Raw genomic sequence first — 12,614 nt, 5'->3', positions numbered from 1 at the left:
GGCGAGGTGCATCGCACCTCGGTCACAACAACCCAATCCGAGCCGCCGGCGGCTACTGCATCGCAGCACTTGAAGCCATCCCGTGTGCTGCTCAAAAAATGGCAAGGCCAACTGCACCAAAAAAGCTTTGGCGCAGCAGCTTCCATGGTAGCACTACGCGGCGCGAAGCACTGGCGGCGCCCGCTGGCACTCCATTGCAACCCCCGATGAGCTTCAACGACCCCGTGTGTGCTTCATTGCAGCTCCGGCGGCACTTCATTGCAGCCTCGGCGGAGCTCGGCAACCCCGCGCGATGCTCCATTGCAGCCTCCGACATCGCTCCATTGCAGCCCCTCGCGCTTCACTGGAGCACCGTGAGCGAAGCGCGTCGCGTCGGGACGTCGGTGCAGCACCATGAGCGCATCGCGCAGGACACCGCTTTGCAGCAGCAGGAGCGTCGCTGCCCCCGGCGAGATCCACACCAGCCGGTGCTGCAAAGGCCGGCCGCAACCTGCTTGCTGCAAGGGCGCGCCGCACCAGTGCGCCGGGGTGCCGCGGACGCTGCTCCAACGGGAAGACAGAGAGATGGGACGCTTTAGGGGGCAGGGGTGAGAGCAAGGGGCAAGAGGCACAGTCGATTTGGTGGAGGAGAGAAGGGGACTCGGCCGATTTGGTGGAGGAGAGAAGAAGGCGACCCAAGAAGAAAGGATAAGGCGTGGGCGGTGGGTGGTCCCAGGAGGGACTCGTGGCACGCAACGCACACGGCTTAAATTATGAGAGATCAGTCGGTTGTTCAATCATTTTCCATAAACAAATTATCTAGGTCGTCCTATTTTGGTAGAATTTTTAGAGTTTTAGAAGAGTTACAGATTACTACAGACTGTTCTGTTTTTGACAGATTCTGTTTTTCGCGTGTTGTTTGCTTATTTTAATGAATCTATGGCTAGTAATGGAGTTTATGAACCATAGAAAAGTTGGAATACAGTAAGTTTAACACCAATATAAATAAAGAATGAGTTCATTACAGTACCTTGAAGTGGTGTTTTGTTTTCTTTCGCTAACGGAGCTCACGAGATTTTCTGGTAAGTTTTGTGTTGTCAAGTTTTCAAGTTTTGGGTAAAGATTTGATGGATTATGGAACAAGGATTGGCAAGAGCCTAAGCTTGGGGATGCGCATGGCACCCCAAGGTAAAATTCAAGGATAACCAAAAGCTTGGGGATGCCCCGGAAGGCATCCCCTCTTTTGTCTTCATCTATCGGTAACTTTACTTGGAGCTATATTTTTATTGACCACATGATATGTGTTTTGCTTGGAGCGTCTTGTATGATTTGAGTCTTTGCTTTTTAGTTTGCCACAATCATCCTTTCTGTAAACACCTTTTGAGAGAGACACACATGATTCGGAATTTGTTAGAAATACTCTATGTGCTTCACTTATATCTTTTGAGCTAAATAATTTTGCTTTAGTGCTTCACTTATATCTTTTAGAGCACGGTGGTGGTTATATTTTATAGAAATTATTGATCTCTCATGCTTCACTTATATTATTTTGAGAGTCCTTTAGAACAGCATGGTAGTTTGCTTTGGTTATAAAATTAGTCCTAATATGATAGGCATCCAAGATAAAAACTTCTACGTGCATTGATTACTAAGAGAAGTTTGATACTTGATAATTGTTTTGAAATATGAAGATGGTGATATAAGAGTCATGCTAGTTGAGTAGTTGTGAATTTGAGAAATACTTGTTCTAAAGTTTGTGATTCCCGTAGCATGCACGTATGGTGAACCGTTATGTGATGAAGTCGGAGCATGATTTATTTATTGATTGTCTTCCTTATGAGTGGCGGTCGGGGACGAGCGACGGTCTTTTCCTACCAATCTATCCCCCTAGGAGCATGCGCGTAGTACTTCGTTTTGATAACTAATATATTTTTGCAATAAGTATGTGAGTTCTTTATGACTAATGTTGAGTCTGTGGATTATACACACTCTCATCCTTCCACCATTGCTAGCCTCTCTAATACCGCGCACTTCTTCGCCGGTATCATATACCCACCATTTACCTTCCTCAAAATAGCCACCATACCTACCTATTATGGCATTTCCATAGCCATTCCGAGATATATTGCCATGCAACTTACCACCGTTCTATTTATTATGACACGCTTCATCATTGTCATATTGCTTTGCATGATCATGTAGTTGACATTGTATTTGTGGCAAAGCCACCTTCATAATTCTTTCATACATGTCACTCTTGATTCATTGCATATCCCGGTACACCGCCGGAGGCATTCACATAGAGTCATAATTTGTCCTAAGTATTGAGTTGTAATTCTTGAGTTGTAAGTAATAAAAGTGTGATGATCATCATTATTAGAGCATTGTCCCATGTGAGGAAAGGATGATGGAGACTATGATTCCCCCACAAGTCGGGATGAGATTCCGGACTAAAAAAAAGAGGCCATAAAAAAAAGAGAAGGCCCAATAAAAAAATGAGAGAAAAAGAGAGAAGGGACAATGTTACTATCCTTTTTCCACACATGTGCTTCAAAGTAGCACCATGATCTTCATGATAGAGAGTCTCCTATGTTGTCATTTTCATATACTAGTGGGAATTTTACATTATAGAACTTGGCTTGTATATTTCAATGATGGGTTCCTCAAAATGCCCTAGGTCTTCGTGAGCAAGCGAGTTGGATGCACACCCACTTAGTTTCTTTTTTTGAGCTTACATATACTTATAGCTCTAGTCCATCCGTTGCATGGCAATCCCTACTCACTCACATTGATATCTATTAATGGGCATCTCCATAGCCCGTTGATACGCCTAGTTGATGTGAGACTATCTTCTCCTTTTTGTCTTCTCCACAACCACCATTCTATTCCACCTATAGTGCTATGTCCATGGCTCACGCTCATATATTGCGTGAAGATCGAAAAAGTTTGAGAACATCAAAAGTATGAAACAATTGCTTGGCTTGTCATCGGGTTTGTGCATGATTTAAATACTTTGTGTGGTGAAGATAGAGCATATCCAGACTATATGATTTTGTAGAGATAACTTTTTTTGGCCATGTTATTTTGAGAAGACATGATTGCTTTGTTAGTATGCTTGAAGTATTATTATTTTCATGTTAATATTAAACTTTTATCTTCAATCTTTCGGATCTGAACATTCATGCCACAATAGAGAGAAATACATTGAAGAATATGCTAAGTAGCACTCCACATCAAAAATTCTGTTTTTATCATTTACCTACTCGAGGACGAGCAGGAATTAAGCTTGGGGATGCTTGATACGTCTCCAACGTATCTATAATTTTTGATGCTCCATGCTATTATATATTCTGTTTTGGATGTTTAATGGGCTTATTTATACAGTTTTATATTATTTTTGGGACTAACCTATTAACCGGAGGCCCAGCCCAAATTGGTGTTTTTTTGCCTATTTCAGTGTTTCGCAGAAAAGGAATGTCAAACGGAGTCCAAACGGAATGAAACCTTCGAGAAAGTTATTTTTGTAACAAACGTGATCCAGAGGACTTGGAGTGGACGTCAAGAAATCACCGAGGAGGCCACGAGGCAGGGGGGCACGCCTACCCCCTAGGCGCGCCCTCCACCCTCATGGGCCCCTCGTGGCTCCACCGACCTACTTCTTCCTCCTATATATACCTACGTACCCCCAAACCATCGAGGAGCACCACGAAAACCTAATTCCACCGCCGCAACCTTCTATACCCGTGAGATCCCATCTTGGGGCCTTTTCCGGTGCTCCGCCGGAGGGGGCATTGATCACGGAGGGCTTCTACATCAACACCATAGCCTGTCTGATGATGTGTGAGTAGTTTACTTCAGACCTTTGGGTCCATAGTTATTAGCTAGATGGCTTCTTCTCTCTCTTTGGATCTCAATACAAAGTTCTCCTCGATTCTCTTGGAGATCTATTCGATGTAATCTTCTTTTGCGGTGTGTTTGTCGAGATCCGATTAATTGTGGGTTTATGATCCAGATTATCTATGAACAATATTTGAATCTTCTCTGAATTCTTTTATGTATGATTGGTTATCTTTGCAAGTCTCTTCGAATTATCAGTTTGGTTTGGCCTACAAGATTGATCTTTCTTGCAATGGGAGAAGTGCTTAGCTTTGGGTTCAATCTTGCGGTGCTCGATCCCAGTGACAGTAGGGGAAACGACACATATTGTATTGTTGCCATCGAGGATAAAAAGATGGGGTTTATATCATATTGCATGAGTTTATCCCTCTACATCATGTCATCTTGCTTAAAGCGGTTACTCCGTTCTTATGAACTTAATACCTTAGATGCATGCTGGATAGCGGTCGATGTGTGGAGTAATAGTAGTAGATGCAGGCAGGAGTCGGTCTACTTGTCATGGACGTGATGCCTATATACATGATCATACCTAGATATTCTTATAACTATGCTCAATTCTATCAATTGTTCGACAATAATTTGTTTACCCACCGTAATACTTATGCTATCTTGAGAGAAGCCACTAGTGAAACCTATGGACCCCGGGTCTATTTTCCATCATATTAATCTTCCGTCAACAAGCTATTTCTATCTTTGTTTATTTTGCATTCTTTACTTTCACTTTTATCATAAAAATACCAAAAAATTTATCTTATCATCTCTATCGGATCTCACTTTTGCAAGTGGTCGTGAAGGGATTGACAACCCCTTTATCGCGTTGGTTGCAATGTTCTTATTTGTTTGTGTAGATACGAGGGACTTGCGTGTGGCCTCCTACTGGATTGATACCTTGGTTCTCAAAAACTGAGGGAAATACTTACGCTACTTTGCTGCATCACCCTTTCCTCTTCAAGGGAAAACCAACGCAGTGCTCAAGAGGTAGCAAGCAGCAACTTGCTTGCCGTTCTTTTTGAAGTTCCCCTTCTTCCCTTTGCCCTTTTATTTAAACTAGTGGTCTTGTCAACCATCAACACTTGATGCTTTTCTTGATTTCTACCTTCGTCGATTTCAGCATCACGAAGAGCTTGGGAATCGTTTCCGTTATCCCTTGCATATTATAGTTCATCACAAAGTTCTAGTAACTTAATGATAGTGACTAGAGAACTCTGTCAATCACTATCTTATCTGGAAGATTAAATCCCACTTGATTCAAGTGATTGTAGTACTCAGACATTCTGAGCACATGCTCACTAGTTGAGCTATTCTCCTCCATTTTGTAGGCAAAGTACTTGTCAAAGGTCTCATACCTTTCGACATGGGCATGAGTCTGAAATACTGATTTCAACTCTTGGAACATCTCATATGCTCCGTGGCATTTCAAAAACGTCTTTGAAGCCCTGATTCTAAGCCATAAAGCATGGTGCACTAAACTATCAAGTAGTCATCATATCGAGCTTGCCAAACGTTCATAACGTCTGCATCTGCTCCTGCAATCGGTCTGTCACCTAGCGGTGCATCAAGGACATAATTCTTCTGTGCAGCAATGAGGATAATCCTCAGATCACGGATCCAATCCGCATCATTGCCACTAACATCTTTCAACTTAGTTTTCTCTAGGAACATATCAAAAAAAAACAGGGGAGCTAAACACGAGCTATTGATCTACAACATAGATATGCTAATACTACCAGGACCAAGTTCATGATAAATTAAAGTTCAATTAATCATATTACTTAAGAACTCCCACTTAGATAGACATCCCTCTAATCATCTAACTGATCACGTGATCCATATCAACTAAACCATGTCCGATCACACGTGAGATGGAGTAGTTTTCAATGGTGAACATCACTTTGTTGATCATATCTTCTATATGATTCACGCTCGACCTTTCGGTCTCCAGTGTTCCGAGGCCATATCTGCATATGCTAGGCTCGTCAAGTTTAACCCGAGTATTCTGCGTGTGCAAAACCGGCTTGCACCCGTTGTTTGTGAACGTAGAGCTTATCACACCCGATCATCACGTGGTGTCTCGGCACGACGAACTTTCGCAATGGTGCATACTCAGGGAGAACACTTGTACCTTGAAATTTAGTGAGAGATCATCTTATAATGCTACCGCCGAACTAAGCAAAATAAGATGCATAAAGGATAAACATCACATGCAATCAATATAAGTGATATGATATGGCCATCATCATCTTGTGCCTTTGATCTCCATCTCCAAAGCAACGTGATGATCACCATCGTCACCGGCGCGACACCTTGATCTCCATCGTAGCATCGTTATCGTCTCACCAACTATTGCTTCTACGACTATCGCTACCGCTTAGTGATAAAGTAAAGCAATTACATGGCGACTGCATTTCATACAATAAAGTAACAACCATATGGCTCCTGCCAGTTGCCGATAACTCCATTATAAAACATAATCATCTCATACAATAAAATTTAGCATCATGTCTTGACCATATCACATCACAACATGCCCTACAAAAACAAGTTAGACGTCCTCTACTTTGTTGTTGCAAGTTTTATGTGGCTGCTACGGGCTTAGCAAGAACCGTTCTTACATACGCATCAAACCACAATGATATTTCGTCAAGTATGTGATATTTTAACCTTCACAAGGACCGGGCGTAGCCACACTCGATTCAACTAAAGTTGGAGAAACTGACACCCGCCAGCCACCTGTGTGCGAAGCACGTCGGTAGAACCAGTCTCGCATAAGCGTACGCGTAATGTTGGTCCGGGCCGCTTCATCCAACAATACCGCCGAATCAAAGTATGACATGCTGGTAAGCAGTATGACTTGTATCGCCCACAACTCACTTGTGTTCTACTCGTGCATATAACATCTACGCATAAACCTGGCTCGGATGCCACTGTTAGGGAACATAGTAATTTCAAAAAATATCCTACGCACATGTAAGATCATGGTGATGCATAGCAACGAGAGGGGAGAGTGTTGTCTACGTACCCTCGTAGACCGTAAGCGGAAGCGTTATGACAACACGGTTGATGTAGTCGTACGTCTTCATGATCGACCGATCCTAGTACCGAACGTACGGCACCTCCGCGATCTGCACACGTTCAGCTCGGTGACGTCCCACGAACTCACGATCCAGTAGAGCTTCGAGGGAGAGCTTCATCAGCACGACGGCGTGATGACGGTGATGATGAAGCTATCGGCTCAGGGCTTCACCTAAGCACTACGACGATATGATCGAGGTGGATTATGGTGGAGGGGGGCACCGCACACGGCTAAGAGATCAATGATCAACTTGTGTGTCTATGGGGTGCCCCCCTCCCCCGTATATAAAGGAGTAGAGGAGGGGGGAGGGCCGGCCCTCTATGGCGCGCCCTGGAGGAGTCCTACTCCCACCGGGAGTAGGATCCCCCCCTTCCCTAGTTGGACTAGGAGAGAAGGAAGGGGCAGAGAGGGAGGAAGGAAAGGAAGGCGCCCCCCCTCCTAGTCCAATTCGGACCAGAGGGAGAGGGGGCGTGCGGCCTGCCCTGGTCACCTCTCTCTCTCTCCACTGTGGCCCAATAAGGCCCATACACTTACCAGGGGGTTACGGTAACCTCCCGGTACTCCGGTAAAATCCCGATTTCACCCGGAACTATTCCGATGTCCAAATATAGGCTTCCAATATATCGATCTTTATGTGTCGACCATTTCGAGACTCCTCGTCATTTCCGTGATCATATCCGGGACTCCGAACTACCTTCGGTATATCAAAACACATAAACTCATAATACCGATCGTCTTCGAACGTTAAGCGTGCGGACCCTACGGGTTCGAGAACTATGTAGACATGACCGAGACTCATCTCCGGTCAATAACCAATAGCGGAACCTGGATGCTCATATTGGTTCCTACATATTCTACGAAGATCCTTATCGGTCAAGCCGCATAACAACATACGTTGTTCCCTTTGTCATTGGTATGTTACTTGCCCGAGATTCGATCGTCGGTATCTCAATACCTAGTTCAATCTCGTTACCGGCAAGTCTCGTTACTCGTTCTGTAATGCATCATCCCGCAACTAACTCATTAGTTATATTGCTTGCAAGGCTTATAGTGATGTGCATTACCGAGAGGGCCTAGAGATACCTCTCCGACAATCGGAGTGACAAATCCTAATCTTGATCTATGCCAACTCAACAAGTACCATCGGAGACACCTGAAGAGCACCTTTATAATCACCCAGTTACGTTGTGACATTTGGTAGCACACAAAGTGTTCCTCCGGTATTCGGGAGTTTCATAATCTCATAGTCATAGGAACATGTATACGTCATGAAGAAAGCAATAGCAATATACTAAACGATCAAATGCTAAGCTAACGGAATGGGTCAAGTCAATCACATTATTCTCTAATGATGTGATCCCGTTAATCAAATGACAACTCATGTCTATGGCTAGGAAACTTAACCATCTTGCATTCAACGAGCTAATCAAGTAGAGGCATACTAGTGACACTCTGTTTGTCTATGTATCCACACATGTACTAAGTTTCCGGTTAATACAATTCTAGCATGAATAATAAACATTTATCATGATATAAGGAAATATAAATAACAACTTTATTATTGCCTCTAGGGCATATTTCCTTCAAATATAAAAGATAGGCCCTTCGCAGAGGGAAGCAGAGGTTGTCATGCGCTTTTATGGTTGGATGCACAAAATCTTAATGCAAAAGAACGTCACTTTATATTGCCGCTTGTGATAAAGACCTTTATTATGCAGTCCGTCGCTTTTATTTCTTCCATATCACAAGTTCGTATAAAGCTTATTTTCTTCACATTAATAGATCATACATATTTAAAGAGCAATTTTTATTGCTTGCACCGACAGCAACTTACTTGAAGGATCTTACTCAATCCATAGGTAGGTATAGTGGACTCTCATGGCAAAACTGAGTTTAGGGATGTTTGGAAGCACAAGTAGTATCTCTACTTGGTGCAAAGAATTTGGCTAGCATGAGAGGGAAAGCAAGCTCAACATGTTGGATGATCCAAGACAATATAACTTCTATTCGGATATAAGCAAACATAACCCATATGTTGTCTTGCTTGTCCAATGTCAACCCTTTAGCATGTCATATTTTAATGAGTGCTCACAATTATAAAAGATGTCCAAGATAGTATATTTATATGTGAAGCCTCTCTTTCTTTATTACTTCCTATTAATAGAAACAATGACCAAAACTATGTTTGTCAACTCTCAACAACTTTTACTCATCATACTCTTTATATGTGAAGCCATTACTCTCCATAAGATCAATATATGATCTTTTTATTTCTTTTTATTCTTTCTTTATTTAATTCCCTCAAGTAGCAAGAAAGCAAAGCCCTCAACTCAAAACTACTCTTTATTATATATCTCACGGACTCGATTACATAGAGGGAACATAAAGCAAAACTCAAAGCTAGATCATACTAAAAACTTCATTCTACTAGATCAAGATATAACCAAAAGGATTGAACTAAGAAAAACGATAAAGATAAAGATGTGATGGTGATACGATATCGGGGCACTCCCCCAAGCTTGGCAGTTGCCAAGGGGAGTGCCCATACCCATGCATTTAGATCTCTTTCTTTAGAGGTGGTGATGATGGAGTTGTTGATGAAGCAGGCTTGTCTTCCAACATCGAATGCAAGAGGTGCTCCAATTTATGAATAATGCCCTTGAGTGCGGTGATATGCTCTTGCAACAGAATATTTTCATGAGTTAGATACTTCTTCTGCATCCGAACTGTCTCAATCATCTTGAAAGCTTCAATTTCAGTAGGAGTAAGATGATTATAGTAAGGTTGGAGGATGTCTTCTTCTTCTACTGTCGGAACTTGATCTCCCGTGGCCTTCTTGATCTTATCAACCTTATTCATCTCCCCAAGTTCTTCTCTCTTCATCTCTATCTTCATTAGCCAAGCATCGTCGCCCGCGTTGTTGGAGGAGGGAGACGACATGATGCCTGGCCTTGAAAACTCTGGCAGAAAACAGCTCGGAACAAAAACAGGAGATATTGTCGTGGTACGGTGGTCAAAACCTTCAGGAGATTATATAATGAATTTTTACCGACCATAAGAAGTGTTCTGCAAGAAAACGGAGTCTGGGGGGCACACGAGGTGGCTGCAAGGTCGGGGCGCGCCCTCCACCCTTGTGGACGCCTCGTGTCTCTTTCAGACTACTTTTAGTTTTCCTAATTGTTTAAATATTCCAAAACGGAGAAAATTTATCATTGTAAACGTTTTGGAGTCGGTTTACTTACCGTACCACATACCTATTCCTTTTCGGAGTCTGAAACGTTCTGGAAAGTGTCCCTTATGTACTCCTCCGGCGTTACGGTATCAATTATATTGGTCTCAACATTTATGGGAGTACCTGAGATATACTGTTTGAGTCTTTGAACATTTACCACCTTCGGATTTTTACCTTCGGCATTGTTGATTTTTATGGCACCGGAACGATAGACCTCCTCGATAATGTAAGAGCCTTCCCATTTAGGGAGAAGCTTTCCTGCAAAAAATCTTAAACGAGAGTTGTATAGTAAAACAAGATCACCTACATTAAACTGACACTTTTGTATCCTTTTGTCATGCCATCTTTTAACCTTTTCTTTAAACAACTTGGCATTCTCATAGGCTTGGGTTCTCCATTCATCAAGTGAGCTAATGTCAAATAATCTCTTCTCACCGGCAAGTTTGAAATCATAGTTGAGCTCTTTAATAGCCCAATATGCCTTATGTTCTAGTTCAAGAGGTAAATGAAATGCTTTTCCATAAACCATTTCATACGGAGACATACCCATAGGATTCATATAAGCAGTTCTGGACCTATTAACAGTCTTTTGCAAAATTACTCTATTGCTCAATTCTACTTTACCACTAGACTAAGGATGATAAGGAGATGCAATTATATGATTAACATCATACTTAGCAAGCATTTTAGGGAAAGCACCATGAATAAAATGTGAACCACCATCGGTCGGTCATTAAATATCTAGGGACTCCAAACCTCAGAAAAATAACTTCTTTAAGCATCTTAATAGAAGTGTTACGATCAGCACTACCAGTTGGAATAGCTTCTACCCACTTAGTAATGTAATCAACGGCAACTAGAATATGTGTATACCCATTAGAGGAAGGAAAAGGTCCCATATAATCAAACCCCCATACATCAAATGGTTCAATAACAAGTGAATAGTTCATAGGCATTTCCTGACGCCTACTAATATTACCGATCCTTTGGCATTCATCACAAGATAAGACAAATTTACGGGCATCCTTAAAGAGAGTGGGCCAATAGAAACCTGATTGCAATACCTTATGTGCAGTTCTATCTCCAGCATGGTGTCCTCTGTAAGCCTCGGAGTGGCACTTTCGTAGGATCTGTTCCTGTTCATGCTCAGGTACACAATGTCTAATAACACCATCTACTCCTTTTTAAAGGTGTGGGTCATCCCAGAAGTAATGTCTTAAATCATAGAAAACCTTTTTCTTTTCCTGGTATGTGAAACTAAGTGGTATAAATTCAGCAACAATATAATTAGCATAATAAGCATACCATGGAGCATTACAAGAAGCATTTATGACATTTAATTGTTCATCAAGAAAGCTATCATCAATAGGTAGTGGGTCATCAAGAACATTTTCTAACATAGAAAAGTTATCTACAACGGGGTTCTCAGCTCCCTTTCTATCAATAATATGCAAATCAAATTCTTGTAGCAAGAGAACCCATCTAATAAGTCTAGGTTTAGCATCTTTCTTTTCCATAAGATATTTAATAGCAGCAAGATCAGTGTGAACAGTTACTTTAGAATCAACAGTATAAGGTCTGAACTTATCACAAGCAAATACATCTGCCAAAAATTCTTTTTCAGTAGTAGCATAATTTCTCTGGGCACTGTCTAGAGTTTTACTGGCATACTGAATAACATTTTATTTCTTATCAACTCTTTGTCCTAGAACAGCACCAACAGCATAATCACTAGCATCACACATAATTTCAAAGGGTAGGTTCCAATCAGGTGGCTGAACTATAGGTGCAGAAATCAAGGCTTTCTTAAGTATTTCAAATGCTTCTACACAATCATCATCAAAAACAAAAGGAATATATTTTTGTAAGAGATTAGTGAGAGGCCTATAAATTTTAGAGAAGTCTTTAATAAACCTCCTATAGAAACCTGCATGACCAAGTAAACTTCTTATACCTTTAATATCTTTAGGACATGCCATCTTTTCAATAGCATCTACTTTAGCTTTATCAACTTCAATACCTCTTTCAGAAATTTTATGCCCCAAGACAATACCTTCATTAACCATAAAGTGGCACTTCTCCCAATTCAAGACAAGATTAGTTTCTTCACATCTTTGCAAAACTCGATCAAGGTTGCTTAAGCAATCATCAAAAGAAGTTCCATAAATGGAGAAATCATCCATGAAAACCTCAACAATCTTTTCACAAAAGTCAGAGAATATAGCAGTCATACATCTTTGAAAGGTAGCAGGTGCATTGCATAAACCAAAAGGCATACGTCTATAAGCAAAGGTGCCGAAAGGGCAAGTAAAAGTGGTTTTATCTTGATCCTCTTTTGACACAGGTATTTGAGACAAACCAGAATAACCATCTAGAAAGCAAAAATGAGTATGTTTGGATAATCTTTCTAGAATTTGGTCGATAAAAGGTAGA

The sequence above is a fragment of the Aegilops tauschii genome, chromosome 6, assembly GCF_002575655.3.
Source record: "Aegilops tauschii subsp. strangulata cultivar AL8/78 chromosome 6, Aet v6.0, whole genome shotgun sequence".
Lineage (NCBI taxonomy): Eukaryota > Viridiplantae > Streptophyta > Magnoliopsida > Poales > Poaceae > Aegilops > Aegilops tauschii.
Note: the sequence above shows the minus strand (reverse complement) of the source record.